The sequence below is a fragment of the Chenopodium album genome, chromosome 6 (assembly GCF_948465745.1).
Source record: "Chenopodium album chromosome 6, dcCheAlbu1.1, whole genome shotgun sequence".
Classification (NCBI taxonomy): domain Eukaryota; kingdom Viridiplantae; phylum Streptophyta; class Magnoliopsida; order Caryophyllales; family Amaranthaceae; genus Chenopodium; species Chenopodium album.
In genome coordinates, this window is record NC_137839.1 from 56,550,385 (window position 1) to 56,574,672 (window position 24,288).

The following is a 24,288-nucleotide window of genomic DNA, read 5'->3' on the forward strand; positions in this document are numbered from 1 at the left end:
CGGCTGACCCTGCAAAAGAGTTAAATCAGAAACAAGGTAAAAACAAGCGTAGTGCAGAAATAATAAGTAAAGAAAAGTTACCTCTCGGACAGTGTCGTCTCGACGACAGGTAGCCGCATTCCTCATCCGAACGAGTTGGCTTCGGAAGGCATCTATGCATCGTGCCATAGCCGAAACCACTTCGCGTGAGAACTTTCAAGGAAAGTTAAGTCAGTAAAAATGCATGATAACTGAATACAAGATTCTGAATTAGAACTAGACTTACCCTGGTCTGGTGACGAGGAATCGACCGCTCCACAAAGCGCTCGCCCTCAGGAAGAGTGCTGTCTTGCAACTCTCTCTCCTAAGTACACAACCGCTCCATAGGTCCCCAGAAAGTAGCGGCGCTCAGCATAGTACTGTGCGGCTAATCCAGGGACTGTCCAACCACCCCATGGTCGGTATACTACCTCAGGTCCCTATAAAAATACCAATCAGGTAAGAACATGTCTAAAACATCGCAGAAGAGCAAGATAAATACTAAAAGTTGTACCGAGATGATCCGACTCCGGACACGTGCAGTAGACAGGTCCACATGGTGGCCGCCCCAAGAGGCGCTCACCGGATATCCCCTCGGCGATGGTCTCGCCGGCGAAATGGAAGGAAAGTACTCATAGAACCAGATCTACAAAAAGCTAAAGCATGAGTAAATGCTGCCTAACATATAGGGCTAAACTTTATAGGGAATAATGTTTACCTCTACGACTATCCAGAAAGCAGACAGAGCAACATTCGTCCTAAAGGACCGATGGCGACACGAGTCCCTCAGTGCGCGAACGAAGTCAGTATAGGCCAAGCTGGCCCAATCATAAGTCCCGATCCGCTGGAGATCGCGCACAGCAGGGAGGTAGTAAAGCAATGCCCTACTACCCCTGTCAGGGGAGAGTGTCCCTGACAACAACATCAGCACAAAGATGCGCACCCGCTGCTCTCGGGTGGTCGCATCGTCATCAAGAGCCGCTGCCAGCGTCGAGCGGCGAATCCCCCTAGCACTGAACTGAGTCGTCTCGACCTCAGCTCGGGCCCGAACAGCAATCGGCCCCAACAGCTCCTCGACCTCTGGAGAAAAGACGTCGATACTGCCGTCGAATGGCAGCGGCACAGAAGAGAACTCCAGTCCTGTGATGAGACTGAAGTCTGTAGGAGTGACCATCATCTCACCCCATGGAAAATGAAAAGTGTTGGTGGTGTCCCAGAAGAACTCCACCAGAGCGCGTACTACGTGGTGACCCCCGCTGGAGGCAACCATAGCCTCAGAGGTCTCAAACAGGGCAACTACTCCGCAAAACTCCCATAGGAGTCTCGTCTCTCGATCTCTGGCGATGTCATCCTATACAAATCGCCTAGACCATCACAGCCAGAGCCGTGATGCCGTGTCCTCCCAGGCTCGGTTCCCCGTCTCACCCTCTCAGAAATGTGGTGGACAGGGGCAAAGAACAAGGTTTGCTCATCCCACTCTGGGAACTGACCAAGCGAAGTGGACGGTGTAGTGTCGTCCTCCACGGGCTCATGCTCCCGTCTAGTGTTTCGGGACCGTGAACCTGAGCCTCGTTGTCTAGCCATACTACATTTGTGTCTCCCCAAAACCAAACCCAGTGATGAGTGCCTTTCACATCGAATCATAATCGAATGAAACGAAAGTGTGGAAAGGTCTAGTGTTGCGGAAAGTTTTAATTTCTTCTCTTCTTTCTGTTTTTGAAAACTTTATTTTAAGAAAACAGCCAATCCAGTTTTGTTGGTCCATGATATGGGTCCAATAGTGGTGTAGTTGGATGGGGTTTGAAAAGACCTTTCCAACGATATATTATAAGCCCAATTCCGATGAATATTGAGGAAGTTATGGCCAATTTACTAAACTGGTCCGGTTTGAGTTTTATGTATGGCCCAATGATCTAGGGGAGGGCCTAATATGATTTATCATTCCTAATGAAATTAGGAATGGTTTTAGTCTTCTAGAACATTCTAGAAGGTTCTTTTCATTCCTAATTCAATTAGGACTCTTCAGAGTTTTAATTGGATCAAATAGCATTTTCGACTGAAACTATATTATTTTATCTTCTAGTATGGGAAATTTATCAGATTTTCGAAAACGCGTTGAAATCCAATTTGGCGTCCAACCCCAGGCCTTGGCGCCTGGAACCAGGATTGGCGCTAGGCGCCAGCATTGGCGCCTGGCGCTAGCCACTGGTCCTGGCGCCAATAAGCCAGGGCTGGCGCCAAGGTGTTTTTGTGGTCTTCAGACTCTGTTTTGATAAATTATCTTTTTTGGATGATTTTCTCTATAAATATCGTATCAAAAACTCCGTTTTCATCATCATCTACATCTATCGTTCACCAATTCTCTTTATACTTAAGTTTTCATCAACTCTCTTCATTCACAAATTATTCATCAATTAGCATTCATCTCTTTCAATAATCCTTTTCATTCATCTCTCCATTCATCAACTTTCGTTAACATTCATTCTTTCTTTACTAGCCTTTTCTCAAATACAAAATTCCACATTCATTAGATCTAGAAACACCTAGCCATATTCGAAGTTGCCTTCGTCCTAGACGTGAAAGGTTTTAATTTATGAGGGTTTGGTTCCAAATCTCTATTTCAATTATTTAATTTAATTGTTTTAATTATTATTTTCCTTGAAGTTACTAACGTGTGTATTTTGTTATTAGAAAGAGGTACGAGGCATCCAAGTAAGTGCTTTAATAATTGATATTATGATGTAGAAATCATGCTTAGATTGTTATTTTAATTCCTAGTATCATGTCTAGGGTATTTTTAATATCAAGTATGATTAAAAGTACGATGCTTCCTATGTTCTTCCTAATATTTATTCATGTTAGTATCATGTTAGGGCTAAAGATTTGATTTTTATTGCTTAGTGACATGCTAGGGTTTGTTATTAATCTTGTTAGTATCATGCCTAGGATCTTGCTATTTCTATTATGCTTTAATATTAACATGAATATGATTATGATTATAATTGTTATAATGATTATGAATATTATTATTTTGATGATTATTTTATTTATGATAATTATTTCAATTATTATTAATATGATGATTATTTTCTTTTATGATTATTATCATGATTATTTCAATTATAATTTATTTTTATGATGATGATTATTTTCATTTTGAACTATTTTTTAATGTCCATAATGTATTAAAATTGTATCTATATCATGTATTCTTTTTAATACTTGTATTTTTTTATATCACAATTATTTTAAAAAAATAAAACACAAAATTAAAATTGTTCATCATCATATTCATCAATGTTCGTTCTTCTTCTTCCACCCATTCTCACACACTATTAATGTATTCTCATCAATGTTCTTCATTCTTCCACCCATTCCGAAACATTGTTAATGTATTCTCAACACCCCTTGCATAAAAAACATACGAAATAGCTAGCCAGCGAACAACCAGAATGATGAATAATCACGGATTTGCTACCGAAGAAGAACGGCTGCCGTAAATATTGCCTAGAAAACCGCCTGAAAACTGAACTAGACATTCCCTAATAAATTCGATCTTTATTTTATTTACGAGTACAAAAAATGAGATTTGAAAACCCAATAAAAATCCGATCTTTAGATGACTTGTTGATCGGAATACAAGATATTGGGGATGCTTAATTAAGATCACAAATGAAGAATGATGATGAACAATCAAGAACGATGATGAATATTTGATTTTCTAAATTTTGATTATATAATTTAATTTTCTGGATGATTTTAAAAAATAAAAATAGATTTTCAAATACTGTAATTATGTATTCTTTACAAAAAAAATACATGTATTTCCAATCATACATATATGTATTGCCATTTTGGCTTTTAAAATTAAAGGAAAAATTGACCAACCATAACATGCCACATCAGCATGTTATGGTGTCCTTTTTTGAAGAATGACACAGTAGAATAATCCTAAGTCATCAAGCCTACTAGCTACTCTTTCACTTCTGATTATGGTTTATTTTCTTCAGTTAACTATGGAAAGATTAACTTGTGATTATACATAATAAAAAGTAGAGAATTTTGCTCAACTGTAATGAGAAGTCAGAGTTGAGTTGGGTTGAGCAGCTTAGCTGTAATTGTGATGAGAATCATAAATTTTGATGTGAATTACAAAAGTACGTATTACTACAAATCCCTTAGTTTATGGACGCTATTGGTTCGACGCTGTGTATGGAGTGTCCACGTAAAAATAAATTCCCGCTTTTTTCGATGCTTTTATGTGTCAAATCAGTTCTTGACAAGAAAAAGCGTCGAAAAATTCGTATGATTTTCACGTGACTCAAGGCAACCCAAGGAAAATTAAAAAGAAAAATAAAAAATGTAAGAAACCGACTTATACCCACTAATATACCCAAAGTACCACACGCATAACTCTCTCTCTCTCTCTCTCTCTAACTCTTAGATCTCAGCACCTCAACACAAATTTTATGTTCATTCTTGTTCATCTATAAAACTCCTTCGTCACTAAAATCCTCTTCTTCGATTTCTAAATTAGGGTTTTCAATTTTACTGAAATTCTTTTATTCCCCCTTTTTTTATTAGAATTTGCAAACGACTATGATCTGCATCGATAATTCAGAGTGGATGTGTAATGGTGATTACTCGCCCACCAGATTTCAAGCTCTTTCTGATGCTATTAATCTCATCTGCGACGCTAAAACTTAGGTTTTCTTTCTCTCTCTTCACTTCTTTTAAACCCTAATTTACAATTTGGGGGTTGTAGACACCCATTTGTGTCTCCCCAAAACCAAAACCAATGATGAGTACCTCTCACGTCAAATCATAATTGAATGAAGTGAAAGTGTGGAAAGTCTAGTGTTGCGGTTTAGTTTTTATTTCTTTTCTTTCTCTCTGTTTTTGAAAACCTCTTTTAAGAAAACAGCCAATCCATTTTGGCTTGGTCCCTGGCAAGGGTCCAATAATAGTGTAGTTGGGTTGGGTTTGAATAGAGCTTTCCAAGGATATATTATAAGCCCAATTCCGATGAATAAAGAGGAAGTTATGGCCAAATTACTAAACTGGGCCCGGTTTGATATTTATATACGGCCCAATGATCTAGACGAGGGCCTATTATTGATTTATTATTCCTAATGCAATTAGGATTGATTATAGTCTTCTAGAATCTTCTAGAAGGTTCTTTTTAATCCTAAATTAATTAGCACTAATAAATTGACTTTAGTTGACTTTTAAGACTTTTAATCAGAATAAAAGAAGTGTTTTTAAGGAAAAAACAATTTTGCCCTCTCGTATGGCTAATTTTTATCAAAAATAAGAAAACGCGTGGAAAATTATTTCAAGCGCCATACGACAGCTATGTCGCCTGGCGACAGTGCTGTTGTCTGGCGACAGACGCGTGTTTGGTGCTATGGTCGTGTTTTATTCTTTTCGAAACTCTGATTCGTTTTTTTATCATATCCTGCTGATTTTCTGTATAAATAGCCTCCTAAAACCTCCATTTTGAATCATCAATTCTTATGAATTCTCTCTCTCACTAATTCTCATCAAGAATCTCTTGATTACTCTCTCTCTCTCTCTCCCACTTTTCTAAACTAGCCTTTTGCACACAAAATTCCACATTCACAAGATCTAGACACACCTAGCCAAATTCGAAGTTGCCTTCGCCCTAGAGGTGAAAGGTTTTAATTTCTGAGGGTTTGGTAACAAATCTCTATTTCAAATATTTAATTTAATTGTTTTTTTTTATTATTTTCCTTGAAGTTACTAACGCGTGTATTTTGTTATTAGAAAGAGGAACGAGGCATCCAAGTAAGTGCTTTAATTGATTCATTGTTGTTATGATATAGAAATCATGTCTAGGTTATTATGATTCCTAGTGTCATGTTAGGGTGTTTTGATCTTCCTAGTATCATGTTTAGGGTAACAACTAAAATTTCTAATATCAAATATGAAAATTGTGATTCCTGCGATGCTTCCTATTTTCTTCCTAATATTCGTGTTAGTATCATGTTAGGGTTAAAGCTTTGATTATTATTGTTTATTGACATGCTAGGGTTCGTTATTAATCTTGTTAGTATCATGCCTAGGATCTTGCTATTAATATTATGCTTTAAAATGATTATTTTAATGATGATTATTACGTTACTTGATATTTATTGTTATTGCTTGATCACACCTTTTATGCATGTTTAAAGGGAATTCGTACTTATAATCACGCTTAATAAGATAATTAATAATCTTGTTTAGGGTTAATTTTATTATAATTCAAGTGATCGCCAATAATAGTTTTGTTTGTGCATTAATATTCAACCAACATAGATTAAACAGGTTTAGGGTTAAACCTATTGTTTGCATGTTAGTCAGAAAGCGCACATGAATAAGATCATAATAAAGTAGAGGCCTATTATTAGGGCGGGTTTAATCTCTTTCAGATTGGATTTTTACCTTCATCCCCAAACTTCCAGTCTTGGTTCCAGACCTATTGGATTTGACGATCTCTTGGATTGTTAAGGGGTGTAACCTTCACCCTGTGAACGGTTTACAAGTTCCTAAAACTTGTTGGAGACTCTTTTGCTCTAGCTTCTTTCCCTTTGGACGCCACCATGCTTAGCTGTATGATCACGGTAGGGTTCAAGTTTGGGGTAATGCTTGAAATATTCCCTACAGTTTTTGCCGACTCCACTGGGGAGGATTTCTATTTAAATTCCTAAAATTTATTTTGACAATTATTTAGAATGAGTGGATGAGACTCGAAAAGTTCTAAGTATTTCATATGCGTAATTTTTATTAACATTATTGTCATATGCATAAAAAAAGATCTCATTGGAAAGACCATACGTAATAAGTTAAAAACATAGGATTGTTACACGTAGGAAATTTGAGGAATATCTTTCACTACTAGGATCGAAATAATGCTGCGCGAAACTGGAAAATTTTATCAAGCACAAAAAGCTGCCGAGGCATGTAGGAACTGGTGTCTGAAAACAGAGTCTGTCGCGGAGGATTTGACTCTGTCGCCAGGCGACACTCCTGTCGCCAGCAACAGAACCAAATTGCGGCGACTGCCTCTGTTCGCTGGCGCCAAGTTCTTCTAATGCCGAGCCAGAAATATGCGTTCTAATTTTAACCAGTTTTTAGCACTGTTTGCTCGATCCTACTTCCTGATTGAGTTTTTCTCACTTTTTTGATATCCATTTGTGTTCTACATATGGAAATAACCCTTTGAGAATTCATGCTCCATCTACCTGATTGAACGCTCTGTGCAACAAAGGGTACATCCGAGAATGTTGAATTCACTAAACCATGGAAGCGAGTTTTTAACTCGCGGTGTCCCATCCTCTCGCGCCAACCCTTCAAAAGGCAAGGCTTCCGCGGGGTACATCCGGAGAATTAACCATGGACCCTCTTTGACTAACCCATATCCCGAACTTTAGAGAACTAGAGCCATGGTTAGGTTGCGAACTCATTGCATCATATTGTGCCTACTTGCCTAATTGTGCATTATTTGTTGTGCATACTCAATGTGTTTTTCCTAACCGTTTGTTTGACTTGTGTTTAAGACTAAATAAACTGATTAATGACTAAAAGGACATTGCCTAATTAATTAATTAATTAATTAATTAAAGTAATTAAAGTCTAATAATTCAATTGGAATTGACTTAGTACGACTTTAGGAATGTCCCGTAGAGTTAAAATACTAAAAGCAGTCCCAGATCAACGTTCCAGCAATGGCGCCATGATTTGGGCTGCAGCGCCACACTTTGTTGTGCAACGCCTGGTGACAGCTCTGTCGTCTGGCGCTGCAGTGCAGAGTGCGACGACAGTCTTGTTGCTTTGGCAACAGTTCGGTATTTTGCTCGAGTCATCACTATGAGTCTAATTAAATAGTTTGCTAATCAATTCGAATATTTTGTTATTAACGAAACCTTTGTTAAGTCCTTAATTGAGTCTAGACACTAAGTCCCATGGTCTTACAAAAGAGTCAAAGCATGTCACTTGCAGTCATATATAAAGCACACACTAATATGCATATACACTTTGACCATGTCTAAAAGAGTCTTGTATGCGCGTGTTTTCCGTCATTTTTTTAGGGGGGTAAGTCGGATATTAATCCTCCCAATTAAACCACTTGTTTAAAGCATATAATTGATCCCAAAAATATACACCCTATTTTTTCTTTTTTCTTTTTCTTTATAAACTCGTAAAGTTAAAGTCAATTTGAGTCAAGTCATTAAAACAAAAATGGTTTAATTTGCAGCGCGTGGTCAAGAAAGGAAGGGCGTTTAATCAAAGACATCCTTTTCATTCAAGTAAAACTTTTTGACAAACCAATTGCTCGAAAAAGGAAAGCTAAGAAGATAATGGCAACTCAGGAAGAAGTCAACAAACTTAGGAATCAATTGACTGACATAACTGAAGTGCTGAAGGCTTTAACCCTTCAAATTAATGACCTTCTGAAGCAACAACAAATGGACCTCATGCAAGAAATCTTGAGCAAGCTATCTAGTGACTACAAGTTTCAGGGCATTAGTTCACAAGGGGTCTCGGTGGATAAGGAGTTTCTTCCGCAGAAGTTCAATGCCAACGACATCCCAAAATTCAAGGCAACTGACAACCCTTATTTTCATCTAAGAACTTTTGAAACAATAATGACTATTAAGGGTATTGATAAAAAAAGTATTTCCCTCTTTATGTTCCTTATCTCTTGAAACCGTTTGCCAATAATGGTTCTTTTCCCTTGAAAAAGAGAAAACCTCTACTTGGGAATCGATAGTTTACGCTTTTATTGATAGGTATAAGTGCAATATTCAAGTTGAAACTGATTATAGGGAACTTGAAATACTTAAACAGAAAGAGAATGAAGGTTTCACTTATTTCTTCAATAAATGGAGAGAAACCTCTGCTAGGATGATTGAAGTACCAAGCGAGAAAGAATCTGTGAGGTTGTTCATCAAGAATCTTCAAGAGAAGTACTCCAAGCATCTGAAATATCAAAATAATCTACACACCTTCAAGGCTGTCTATGACATTGAAAATAACATTGAAGACAAACTTGCTAAGCTAAAAGCTGCTAATAATAACTCCAACAGTGGCTGGAAAGGCAAGAAGAACGACAACCCTTCTTCTTCCAAAACCACCCACTCAAACAATGTTAGCACCTTTAATTTGAGTGAAGTCCTTGCTGTGAAAAACCAAGGACAAAAGAAACCATTTAGGAGAAACTTTACTCCTATTGGTATGAGTTATGACACCGCATTTGACCGACTAAATGCAAAAGGTCTTATAATTTCTATTGGATCATTTGGGGACCCATTGGTTGAAAAGAGGACAACTAATTGGAACCCCAATGCACACTACAAATATCACCAAGGTAGGGGCCATCTCACTGAGAATTGTTGGAAGCTTAAAGAAGCTATCCAAGATTTAATTGATAACAATAAATTACCATTGCCCCCTGCCAATATGAAGCCAAGCATCGATAACGCACCTCTCGCTCATTCCTTGGCCATCTCCGATGAGGAAAACGAGGTTGATCCCTCATCCCTCATGAAACCTATTGAAGAAATCCATGCTATCGAAGAAGAGGAGGAAATCTTTTTCGGTGCCATGGATGACTTTCCAGAACCAGCAAGCAAGGAAGATGTGCGAATGCTTATATGGTCCATGTGGGAGGGAACAGACTTACTACGTAAGGCTCTTAAATTTTCAAAGAAACAAGCGGATGAACTTCAGAGAAAGTATGATAAAATTCCGCCCACGAAGAAGAAATCATTCCCTCTACATGTAATCGACAAATCCAAGAAGAGTAATAAACTATATACTCCAATTGGGACTACATATGCTATAATGTTCCAAATGCTCTCCGAGAATGGTAAGGTCAAACCTCTCGAACCGAGACCATTTGAATCTCTAAAGAGGACAAACAGGTTCTACTGTCAATACCATCAATTAGGGGGACACACAATTGAAAACTGTTTTAAATTTAAAGATTTAATTCAGAAAATGATTGATGATAAGAAGCTAGTTAAAATCCCACAAGAAGAAGACATAAGCATCAATGGGGTTCGAGACAGCGATGAAGAAGACGTCTACCTAAAAGACATGGAAAAGCCTCCACTTTTTGTGTCATATTCAATAGGTAATTTTTTGGATGAAGAAGACTCACCTATAGATGTCCTCACAAGATCTGGGAGAACGCAAACTCCCATCTCTACACAACCTATTCCACTGTGCAGCAAGTTCCCGTACCTATCATAGAAGACAATGATATTGTCAAGCAACTTAAAAAAACCAAGGTCGAGATGAATGTATGGAAGCTTCTAGCCACGTCTCGAGAACATAGGTTGGCAGTAATGAATGCTTTCGCTACTACAAAAATTGGCAAAGAGACCCATTGAAATATGCCTGACAGTCCGCCTCACAATGGGTCTCTATATCAAGGGTCTGTTTGGTAAAGAGACCCGTCATTAGTGGGGGTCTGTTTTTGATGACAAAGAGACCCGTTGTAAGTGATGTCAGGTCTATTTCATGAGTTATAAATTTAATAAGTTTGAAGAAAAAGAAACCTGGTATTAGAGATAGGGGGTCTACTAAGTGGTACCGAATAGACCTACCATGTCAAATAACAGGTCTCTTTGTCCTCTTAGTTTTTTTTTTTAAAAAAAAATATAATATTTTTGTTTTTTATTTGGTACGATTTTGGAGGTTTTTCATTTGATTTTTGAAAATTCTATTTATAAATTGGCAAATTATTTATAAATTGGAAAATTATTTATAAATTGTAAATTACACTTTAAGACCACAGAAAATAGCAACGGATTAAATTAAAATTGATGCGAGATACAATAAAATCCAACATAAATTTTCAAAAAAAAAAATAAAAAAAATTTAAAAAACAAAAAAAAAAATAATATGAATTTACTGAAATTTTACAATTATAATAACACCATACAACAACAAGGCTTGAATACTCCATTTCCAATCTCCTCTGTTTGAGAATTTACTGTGACGAAATCATACAAACCCTGACAAAACAAAAAAAAAGACAAATTAATCTTAATTAATGAAATTGATATACGAAGTAAAACAAAACAAATTCACTAACAAAACAATATACTACATCCAAAACAATTATAACATAGTTAGTAAGTTACCCACTTGAGTATAATAAGACTGAATGGTGAAGAACACCAGCAAAAAAATATAACAATTAGCTCCGGAAACCTGACCCGAAATAGAACTATAACCAAAATTGAATATAAGTTGTAATTAAGAGCCGCATCATATGTAATTCATAAAAAATACAAAAAAAAATTAAAAAAAAAATTGTATGTACTTTTCATAACATTCAACTCATAAAATTTGTTCAATTAAATTGAGAAAATTCTGAAACGAATGAATGATAAGAAACTTTATATAAAATATAATTCAAAAGTTTAATAACAATCAAACCACAAATATAGAGACAATTTAAACTGAAAAATCAGTTTATAGATCGATTACCTAAATTTTAATCGAAATTTCAGTCATAAATTAGACAAAAATTCTTCATAATTTGCAGATCTATTATTGAACCGTTATCGAAACTTAGCAAATAGCGATTTTCTCAAACTTGGGAAAAAAAAAGAGGATAAAAAGCAAGCATGTATAAGAGGAGAGAAAGAGCCCATTTTACCATTCTTAGAATAAATGTAGTATTTCGATTTAATGGAGAAAAATGACAGAGTATTGATTCAATGGAGAAGGGAATTGAAGAGTTGACGGCGGCGCATTCATAAGGAAAAGACGAGGGTTTTAATTATGGGTTGGGCTTGGGAGGAGGTTTTGTAGAGAGAGAATAGGTGAATGCCAAGTAATGATGAAAACAAAATGGTTAGGACTCCAATTCTACTAGCAGGAGGCCAGGAGTAAGAGCAAAGCTAAGAGACCCGTGATATTAGTCAACGGATCTTTCAATTCCCTTCTCTAATTAAAGGTGTGGGACCTAACAAAATAAGAGACCCGTTAGGATTTATAACTGGTCTCTCATTTCTCACTCTCTTTGTTTAATACACATAAGACACCCGTTATAATTAATATTGGATCTTTTACATCAAACAGACCCTGTTGATTAAATATCGGGTCTTTTATTGGGGGTCATTTTTCCAAGTTTTATAGTAGTGTTTGGATAAGATAGGGATAGATTCTGACACCACTCCTAAGGGGTTGGCTAACTTCCTTACGAGTGATCTCCCTGGTCCTATCAACTAGATCACTTTTTCTGATAAAGATTTACGTCCAGAAGGTGACAAGCATTACAAGGCATTAAACCTCACAGTAGTCTGCAAGAGAATGAACGTCCCAATGACTCTAGAAGACAATGGATCGGCAATTAATGTCTGTCCACTTAGAACTGCGAGGATGTTAGGCATAAGAGATGAAGACTTAACGCCGTCAACATAAGGAATAAGAGCTTATGATAATATTTGTCGCCAAGCTCTTGGAAAAATTACTATGAATATAACGGCTGGAGAAATATAACATGCCACTACCTTCTAAGTGGTAGATATTAAGACTTCATTCAATTTATTGTTGGGATGCCCTTGGCTTCATGACCTTAAGGTCGTCCCTTCAACACTCCACCAACAGGTAAAACCTTAGTTGGAGGAATCCCTATCACAATTGACGCTTCACCCATGAGGATTAAAGCTGTGGAAAATCCGATCATCAATGTGGAGAACGATGAAGATGATAAAGACTTATGGGGCTTTAATGAAGAGGTCTCCTTAATCGAGGATGATGAAAATACCCCTCTTTGTCACGAACCCCACTCCAATATGACAGTAAATGCTATTCTCAAGAGATAAGGGCATTTTCCTGGAATGACTCTCGGAAAGAAGAAGGGAATAGCACAACAGCTGGAATTACCTGGCCTCCCTAAGTTAGATACTTTCGGACTTGGTTTGGAACCGACTCGGGAAGATCTTAAGCGAGCCCAAGAAAGGTCTAAGGCGCGTAGGAACACTCCATCCAAAAGAAAGCAATCCTAATGGATCAGTATCCTTCTACCCTCAATGGACAGTTCATAAAAGAAGGAGAGGACTATCCATGCTATGAGTTTCCTAAACCTTTTGTTATAAATGGCATAAGGCAATAGGGATTCGAAATCTTTCTAGATTGCTACTTTCTAGATGAAATCCCAACTCCTATTCACAAGGAGAAAGCACCTCCATGCTTTGACTTTAATGTCATGGATTATCATTTGGGCAAGAAAAGCGAAATACATAGAGGATAACTCATCGCTCATCCAAATGGTCCTACAAAGCGAGAAGATCATTCCAGTAGAAGGATCAGTACAAGGGTGGCGCAAGATGGTCAAGGTGACTACTCCAAGTGGAAGGAAAATCTCCATAACAACAGGGCAAGGATCAATGTTTGAAGAGTAGTCAGAGTCATAATCCTCTCCTGTATAGTCATCTAAATCTTTAGTTGTAGTACCCCCTCTTTCTTCTATTTCTACTCCTAGGATAGTTAGTAATCAAGTCCCTGAGGACATTTTCTTTTTTGATGTAATGATTGCAAAGTTTATTAATATGTCTTCTTCTGCTTACTCCTCGTGTTTTTCTTTAACCCATAATGACGAGCATTGCTTAACTAACAATGAAAATGACAAAGAAATTATTAAGGCAATGGAAACACTCGAAAAGAAAACACCGATAATTGAGGAAACTGAGACGGTTGATATCTCAAATGATTCAACCATTAAAATAAAAGTTAAAATCGGATTAATACTTAATGAACAAGAAAAAACGGATTTAATTAATCTACTTAAAGAATTTATCGATGTATTTGCTTGGTCATATGAAGATATTCCAGGTATTAACAGAGAAATAGCTCAACACACTATACCACTAATTCCAGGAATGAAACCTGTAAAAAAGAAGTTGCGTCGAATGAAACTAGACGTAGCTCTTAAAATAAAAGAAGAAGTTCAAAAACAAATAACTGCAGGTTTTATCAGGGTATCTAAATACCCCGAATGGGTAGCTAATGTGGTCCCAGTTCCGAAGAAGGATGGAAGGGTCAGAATATGTCTCGACTATCGAGACTTAAATAAGGCAAATCCAAAGAAGGACTTCCCTTTACCACACGTCAATATTTTGGTAGATAATACAGCAAATCATGCACTTCTCTCGTTTATGGATGGATACGGGGGGTACAATCAAATTCACATGGCAGAAGAAGACATGGAGAAAACAACATTCATAAAACCATGGGGAACTTAATGTTACACGGTAATGCCATTCGGGTTGAAAAACGAGGGTGCTACTTACCAACGAGCAGCGATTGCCTTACTCCGTGACATGATGCACAAAGAGGTTGAAGTATATGTGGACGACATGATCATGAAATCAAAAGATCGCACAGGACATCAAGTATCCTTGAGAAAGTTCTTCGAAAAGCTAAGAAAATACAACATGAGGTTGAATCCATCAAAGTGTGTTTTTGGAGTCACCACAAGCAAGCTTTTGGGATATGTCATAAGCTCTAGAGGCATATAGATAGACCCAACCAAGATCAAGGCAATCATGTCAATGCCACCGCCCAAAACCGAGAAACAAATTCGAGGATTTATTGGCCGGTTGCAATACATAAGTAGGTTCATATCGAAGCTAACAACAACATGTGAACCAATATTCAAGAAGCTCAAAAAGAATGTACCAGTAATATGGGATGATGAGTGTCCAAAATCCTTTGAAAAGATCACAGCTTATCTCGCAAATCCTCCCGTATTAGCACCTGCACTTCCAGGGATACCTCTTAGGTTATACTTAACAGTCACCAAAGAGACAATGGGAGCCATGCTCGCATAAGAAGTAGAAGGTAAAGAAAATGTGATCTACTATCTAAGCAAAAAGATGATCGAGTATGAAGTACGCTACACAGCGCTTGAGAAATTGTGCCTCGCATTGGTATGGGCCACAACCAAGCTAAGACATTACATGCTCGTGCATACAGTCTTTGTAGTTTCCCGAATGGATCCACTTAAGTATCTATTCAAGAAGTCTACACTCAATGGGCGTATATCAAGATGGATAGTCAACTTAGCCCAGTTCGACGTGAGATTCATGCCTTAAAAGGCTATCAAAGGATCTGTGGTCTCGGATTTCATAGCAGATTTCCCAATAGAAGATTCGACGCCAATACATGACAATGAATTTCCAAACGAAGACTTGATGGTCACAGAAGATGATACTTGGACTTTATACTTCGATGTAGCCTCAAACCAAAAGGGATGTGGCGTTGGAGTATTATTAGTGTCACCTAAAGAAGAGCACGGTCCAATCTCCATAAAGCTAGATTTCAACGTTACCAACAACGCTGCTAAATACGAAGCATGCATGGTAGGCCTTGAAACAGCTTTGGCATTGGGAGTGAAAAAATTACGAATATTCGGGGACTCTTCGTTGATCATCAATCAAATTTCTAAAAGATGAAAAGTAAGGAGTGAAAGTCTAGCCCCTTACAAAACTTATCTGGAAACTCTCACCAATCAGTTAGAAAAGGTGGAATACACTTATCTACCTGTAAGGAGGGGGTTCCCATCGTAAGGGGTCCTCTCCTTAAATGCCCATGGCCACTTAAAAGCCTAGGACTTTACACTTGTTAGGGTGTAGTAAGATTTGAATTTCTGACTGTTTGGGAGACCTTGAATTAGAAACGATACTCTCATCACGCTTTTTTGTAAGAAAAAAGTAAGAGTCGCCAATGAGTTTTAGGAAAACTCATAAACCTCGTTCATGCCTTCCTTCCATGTGGATTTCATGGAATAATTAGCAGGAATCATAAGTTTACCCATGCCCAAATTGGTCTACATAAACCAGAAATGAGTTCGGAAGCGAGGGTACTAAAATAACGTCCCTTTTAGAGAGGAATCGCTATTCTAGCCCTAGTACGGCCTCAACTAGCCCTTCCTTTTTCACAATTTCATTACCAAAAAATATATGCAACGTGATACCTAAAGACTAAGTTAGTTGATTTTATTTACAAGCATTAATCACGTAGGAATTACATTGCAAAAGTCGTTATTCTTTGGTTAATCAATATTCGTGAAAAGAACAAAATAAACAATATTCGCCTTGTCTTAAGTAATAAAACAACAATTAATTATTCAATTCTAGTCTTGATTAACGAAAGAGTACTATGTGGATTAATTAATTAATAGTATATTTAAAGTGATAAAAAAACACTAATTAATCAATTAAAGTTATTTAAACAATAAAAGAAAAGTGATTTCTCTAAGTGCTCAAGAAACTAATCGTTCTTCTTTTATGTTAAATCTCTGTTTTAATGTGTTTATGGACTTTCTTTCTTCTTTGTACCTTCAAGGACTTCAATGGAATTAATTAGGGTTTGAAAGTATTTGGGAAGAGAGAAGAAAAAGTAGTATGATATTAAGAGAAGTTTAGAGATTAGGGTTTTGAGAATACTAGGGTTTTAATTTTGAATTTTTCGGTCCTCGTAATGCTGAACGAAGACCCCTATTTATAGGCATAGGGATCTAGGTTTATGGTTTTAGGTCTATTAAGATGGTTCGTAATAACTTTTTGCATGACATTGATTTTGGAGCATAAATAGCGTGTTCAAATCTGTAAATAGAGAGAAGTGGGGATGTCCTGGCTTTATTAAGCCCCCAATTTGAGGCAAGAGCAAAAAAGTTATACTATTTTCGAGTATTTTAGTTGCCAAATGGGAGGGATCATCCCGACTTACCCCCTAAAAAATAAATGAACAAAAAAGAAGGATTTGTATAAAAAGGAAGGGGAATCCAAATTTCTCATAGAAGAACAAAGAACGAAAATTAGACATGTTTTCGAAAAGCAAGGATTATTGACTTAATATTTGAATCATCGTGATGACTTGGCAGTGAGGTATACGTGTGATAGTGATAACGATCATTTTTTTCATGTAGCAATCATGTTCAATCAATATTCCTCGCCTAGATAAGGTGGAGATATCCCACATAGGCAGACATTTTAGTTGCTCATGACAAGTGAAAAGACCAATTCTCAAGAGTTGTAAAAGACATCTAAAGTTGACGTCGAGACTGTTGATATATCAAATCAATTTATTATCTTTTTCTTTTAGGCAATGTATATAGAACCTGAATTAACTTGGTAATAAATAGCCCTATTATTAAAAGAAAATAAGATGATTGTGTTTTTTTTTAAGTGATAGTCATCTCATTTTTCTTTGGCAAAGGATATGGAAAACGTCGAATTTAGTTTGATTCGATTGCTTTACTAACATGATGTAATCAAGCCAATGGCTATCAAATTATCCAAATCATTTGAATTTTTTTTATATGATCTTGTAATCATAACTCAACACTTCGTGCATTTTATATATGGGCATGACTATATAATAGTAGGTCCATATGTGCAAAGGCCTAAGATTGGCAATATTTTCATGGAATAATGATTTTGGTATATGGTTATGGTCTACCTCAAGGAGGGCCTTTCCAAGGTCGTAACGTGGCTAGGCTTGGGGTTATGAACAATGGACAGGCTCAAGTATACTCCCAAAATCCTTTACTTTTGGTGCTTATCAAATTAGAACCTTTCTGCTTTGTGTGACAACTCTTACATTAGGTGCCTTTTCCTTGTCATCTCTCCTTTCTTTCTTTTTTTTTTTTTTTTTTTTTTTTTGACAAGTTTTGTTTTGGGTTTAGAACAATTTTTTTTCTTTTTTCTTTTGCATTTTATCTTTCCTTTTGGGTTTAGACTAACTATGTGTCCCCCTCTTATGTTTCGTTCCCCCAACTTCCTATTTGTATCTTTGCACCATGTCCATCCCAAGGTATGGAATAATGTAGGTTGAATAACTAAGGCTCAATTGACGAGGCTTAAAAGGGCTTTGAAAAAAATGGATTTTCTCTAAGGTTAAGAACATGGGATTATATTTATGGAGTTTCAAGTTGCCTCCTGTGTTGGTGAAATCATCATATCCTTCCTTTGTGGGCCTAAGATGGGCCTCTTTTCGTTCAATACATCTTTTAAGCCAAAGCTCATCAAGATTCTTAAAGTGTTGAGTATGTATGCCTTTTGATATTGCCTATTTATATGTATACGTTTTATTTAATTCAAGTCAATAACAATAAAGAGATTGAAAAGAGAACAAGATAGACGTACGTGAAACTATATTTTTTAGTCATTAATTAATGAGAGTACAAAATAAGTAGATTCGACAGCATGAATCTCTTAGTCTATCATAAAAAAACAAAGGAAAGAAACAAAACAAGACCTAGGGTGCTACATCTTGAATTGTTGACAACTTCTTGAGATTGCGTCTTTGAGCTTCGTCCGTTTTTGTCGTAGGTGAAATCCTCTCTAAAAATCAAGTCCATCTATATGATTTATGGTTTCATTCATCAAGTCCCTTTCAATTAATGTTCCCACAGTATAGAGTTTTTGAAATGTGTCCAAACCAAGGTATTATAAATGGCACTTGTATGGTGTAAACATATTGTCTATGAACTTTGGTACAAGTTCATGATCCGGAGGTCTTTGCGGAATAAGAGCAACCTTTGATCGCCACCTGGAAAAGAAGTCAATGAAGCCTTCTTCTTCCCCTTTCTTAAGCAATTCGAGATCGCGCAAGGTAGTTGTGAGCTCGATGTTATCTCCATATTGGGTTAAAAGCGCTTTTACAAGGTCACTCCAAATGGAAGTTTGTTTTGCATCGAGGTTATAAAACCATGATCTAGCAGTTGGGTACAATGAAAGAGGAAAAGTACTTGCATATAGGCTTGGCTCAACCCCTTTCAATGCCATAATTCCAATAAAGCTCACTAAGTGAGTTCTAGGATTGTCTGTAACCTTAAAGGTTGGCAAATCCGTAGTAAAAAACTTTTCTGGGAGAGTCTTGCCACTAGGTTGTGGTGCAAGCTCATAATTGAAGTACTTATTCCCTAAGTTAGCTCGAAGGACAAGTTTCTCCAAGGTCTCTACTCTTTCGGCTCTTTCTTTTTCTTGCAGAATGTTTTCTTTTTCTTTTTATGCTTTTATTTTATCCTTTTCTGCTTTTTTATGAGCCTTCATTTGGGCTTCTTCTTCTCGTAGGGTCTTTAGGTTTTGGAATTCCTCTCTAAGTTTCTCCAATGCTGCTTTGTCACCGATGATTGGACTAGTATGCGAATGTGGAAGATGATCTAGTAATGTGTATCACGAGAAATTGAGCGCGTTCACTTAAACCTTTTCTGCCAAGCATTCAAACAATGAACCAAAGTCAAAATTATTGTTTTATTTCTTTTTTTTTTAATCCTTGTAATATTAATTCACTTTAAGCAAGTTTGTTGATGAAGAATGTCAAAAAATTCACGAAAAATCATTAATGGAATGTCATGATTTGAGTTGACTTCAACAAGGTAATCATCTTAGGATTTTACTTTAAATGAATTGTTTTCGAAAAAGGTAGAAGAGAAAGACAAAAAAGTTGGATTGAAAATGCTCATCAAATTTTAGGAATATTAATCAACCCGAACATACTCCTTAAAGTGATCAAATATACTATGGAATGTGTTGATCACTTAGATTGTAATAGAGATCTATATCATTTTTTTTCAATTATGATTCTTATATTGCTTATCTTTAAAGGATAATATATTACTATTTATTTAAAAAGAATGATGGCCTCCGAATGTAAAATCCAAGAATTAATTAAATCATTTTCTCGGTTTTATCATTCATTATATATTTTTATCATACTCTTCTTTTTTTTTGTATATATATATTTTTTATTTTAAGAACGACATTTCTTTTTTTCGTTCTATTTCTCTTTTTTTTTTTTTTTTTTTTTTTTTTTTTTTTTTTTTGAGGCAATCATCCCAAGTAAAGTTCTCAAAATTTTCTTTTTAAACCATAGAAGAGGTAAATAAATTATACTCTTAAATCAAGGTTGACCAATTACAACTAAAAATTGATGAACACGAAAATAGGCACGTTTAAGAATAAACATATTGATGACGTCTTATTTAGAGATGCGAACTTCTAATGAAGAACCTCATAAGAAGTAATGTCATTAGCTTGATTATAAAGTACGTAAACGAATCATCATAACCAAACATAGTACCGCGCGCAATTTTTCGTCTTGCGATGAGGAAGAAAGAGCAACATCAAGAGTAGCATCTGCCACATGCGTTTTTTTTTTTTTTTTTTTTTTGCGAAAACGCAAAAGGAACGCTAAAAACAATTTTTTTTTATTTTTTTGCAAAAACGCAAAAGGAACGATAAAAAAACATTTTTATTCGAAAACGCAAAAGAAACGATAAAAAACATTTTTTCGTTTTTTTTTTTTTGAAAAAACGAAAACAACGATCAAAGTAAAGGTAACTAAGTTAGACAACGTTGTTAGCCAAAGTGATATTTTTAGCACCTACTTAACGATTAACCTTGAAGCGGTACTATCGTTTTCTCCATATGATATTGCTCGTAACGAGTCAAAGTCAACGTTAAATAGTGGGCGCGCGCATGACACAGAGTACCTCCGCGCACAACTTCAAAATTTGCGCTTGGAGGGCGCGCGCAACTTTGACAGTGGCGCGTGCCACTTGGTAGGTTCGACATTTTTTTTTTTGCGAAAACGCAAAAAAAACCTTTTTTTTTTTTTGTCAAACCATAATTTTTGCGAAATTTTTTTTTATTATATCTCTAGGTAACAATGTTGGAATTAGTTAGATTAGACACGAAGCACATATTCATGTAGTCACATAAGCACATAAAAGGAACCGTCAAAGCATACAATGTCATTCTAAGGTCAAGGTTTGGGTGTCCAAAGGTATCATATCTTAAGGAACGATGTACGAATCAATAAATCAACGTGTTGACCCACGAAATAGCCCTCCCAGCATTTTGTGGGAAATATGGGTGGGATGATTGTTATTGATTTTGGGATAGAAGCCTAGTGTTGGCAACCCCTAGTCAATGAGCCAGTCCCCAATGGTTAAAGTGTGCTATGATTATGCATGATGCAATGTTGCTTGTTTGATTTTTACTTTTGTGAAAAAGGAAGATATTATGCGTTCGAGTCTCGCTTTCTAACTAGAGATTATCCAACTTAGTTCTTGTTACAATCCATAGGCAACCTAGTGTTTGAAACCTTGAACCATAACTACGAACTAATCTTGTAACCTCTAAGTCCCCAGCGGAGTCGCCACTGTAAGGAGGGGATTCCCATTGTAAGAGGTCCTCTCCTTAAATGCCCATGGCCACTTAAAAGGCTAGGACTTTACACTTGTTAGGTTGTAGTAGGATTTGAATTCCTGACTGTTTGGGAGACCTTGAATCAGAAATGATACTCTCATCACGCTTTTTTGTAAGTCGCCAATGAGTTTTAGGAAAACTCATAAACCTCGTTCATGCCTTTATTCCATGTGGAGTTCATGGAATAATTAGCACGAATCATAAGTTTACCCATGCCCAAATTGGTCTACATAAACCAGAAATGAGTTCGGGAGCGATGGTACTAAAATAATGTTCCTTTGAGGGAGGAATCGCTATTCTAGCCCTAGTACAGCCTCTACTAGCTCTTCCTTTTTCACAATTTCATTACCAAACAATATATGCAATGTGATAACTAAAGACTAAGTTAGTTGATTTTATTTACAAGCATTAATTACGTAGGAATTTCATTGCAAAAGTCGTTATTCTTTGTTTAATCAATATTCGTGAAAAGAACAAAATAAACAATATTTGCCTTGTCTTAAGTAATAAAACAACAATTAATTATTCAAATTCTAATCTTGATTAACGAAAGAGTACTATGTGGATTAATTAATTAATAGTATGTTTAAAGTGATCAAACAACACTAATTAATCAATTAAAGTTATATATACAATAAAAGAAAAGTGATTTCTCTAAGTGCTCAAGAAACTAACCGTTCTTCTTTTATGTTAAATCTCCGTTTTAATGTGTTTATGGACTTTCTTTCTTCTTTGTACCTTCAAGGACTTCAATGGAATCAATTAGGGTTTTAAAGTATTTGGGAAGAGAAAAGAAAAAGTAGTATGATAGTAAGAGATGTTGAGAGATAAAGGTTATGAGAATACTAGGGTTTTAATTCTGAATTTTTCGGTCCTCGTAATGGTGAACGAAGACCCCTATTTATAGGCGCAGGGATCTAAGTTTAGGGTTTTAGAGCCGCGCCGTTAGGTGGCGCGCGCAACTCTCTTAGTCGCGCTGGGTGCCACCCGTATCTTAATGAGTCGCTTGCGCAAGGCGCGCACAACGGATTGAGTTGCGCTGGTTTGCGGTTTGCCTTATACGAAAATGCGTTTTTAAATATTCCATAACTTTTGATTGCGGAGTCGGATTAAAGCGTGTAAGATATTACTGGAAATCTCTGAATGTCTACTTTCCAATGCCGTTATAATTAGGTTAAAATATGTTATGTAACAAAACTTATGGCCGTTGGAGTGCAAGGGTGTTGGTTTTGGGCCCGATTTAGTGTTTTGATCATAACTTCTTCGTTTTGGATCGGAATTGGGCTTATAATATACTGTTGGAAAGATCTTTGAAAGGGCTATCCATATATATAGGCATTGAATGGGAATTTGATGGTTGGTTTATTTTTTTAGCTAGGATTTAAAAAATGTAGGTTCCATTGGATCCAATCATTGCATTTGACGCATTTGGGTCCGTTATTAATCAAGTTTAAACATGTATGAACATGTTTTAGGCCTAATTAGTAATCAAAAAAGGCTCTAAGATAACTTGGTCTCAAATATGGGTTTCAACTTACTTCATATTTCTTTGCATAGTCCATAAACATTTCAACTTTGATCTAACATGAAGAACGGATTTTTATAACATCATCGCACTTCCTTTCGGGACAAGAGGCCAAAGTAGGTGTCTACACTACCTAGAGAGGAAAATCAATTTGCTGATGCTTTGGCAAGACTAGCCTCAATGGTTAGGATTCCTACGGAAATCGAGCAAATGCCTCTAACTATAGAGAAAAGGCACAAACCGGTTTATATTCAAGCCATTGAAGGTGATGAAGTGATCCAAGATGATGAAGAAGAAGAAGAACCGTGGTATACGGATATACTTAATTACGTCACCAAAGGAGAATACCTTCCTCATGCTTACAAAAGAGCAAAACGAGCATTAAGACTTTTGGCTTCCCAATACGTACTCATAGACAACGAGTTACATAAAACGGTACCTAATGGTCGAGCTCTCTTATGTGTAAGGAAAAAGGATGCTCAAAGAGCTATGAGGATAGTCCACGAAGGCATTTGTGGAACCCATGTTAATGGCAAAATGCTAGTCCAAAAGATAATGCGAGAAGGATACTATTGGACTACCATGAATAGGGATTGTCATCAATACGTAAAAAGATGCCCTAAATGCCAAATCTATGCTAATTTACAACATGTTCCCCCATCTCTACTTTACACCTACACTTCACCATGGCCATTCTCTACATGGGGAATTGACATCATTGTACTACTACAAAAATAGGAATACACATCGCCTCAAAAAGGGTATATAGAGCGCCTCTAAGGCGCTCCTCTGAGGGGGTGCCCCATTAAGTCTACAGAACGCCTGTTTGAGGCGATCTATATCTAATACAATATGGAGCGCCTATCTAAGATAACATCTCTCTATTCCATGTATAAAACAAATAAAAAACAAGGAATAGAGAGCGGTTTTCTATGGATAGGCGCATTGTAGTTACGTAGAGAAAGAACGCCTATCATAGATAGGCGCTCTCTTTCCTTACTATTTTTATTTAAAAAAAAGCGATATTATTATTATTATTTAAATAATAATAATAATAATAATTCGTACATAATTAATTAATAAAACAACATAATGAAATATTAATAACAATTTATTAATCAAAAAAAATTATACGTACAAGATTACAAGTATTTTGATTACAATAACTAATTTAGGAAAAAAAAAATTATATTTCTATTACAAGTTTAGACAACCACCACTGTCACCAACACCAAACGTCGAAACGACAGCAACACCTCTACTCAGCGTTCTAATTTCTTCAACAACGATTCAGACAACCACCACTGCAATCGCAAGCCGCAAGCCCACAACACACACCCCTGCTCACCCAAGCTCCCGTATCAACCATCCACAAATTAACACTAAAATAACAGGCAACACTGCCAAAAAAAAAGATGCATAATTATTGTTATTGTTATTACTCCAATATAATTACAAAAAAAAAAAAAAAAGAATTAAATCAGATCTAAAGATGAAAAATCAGAA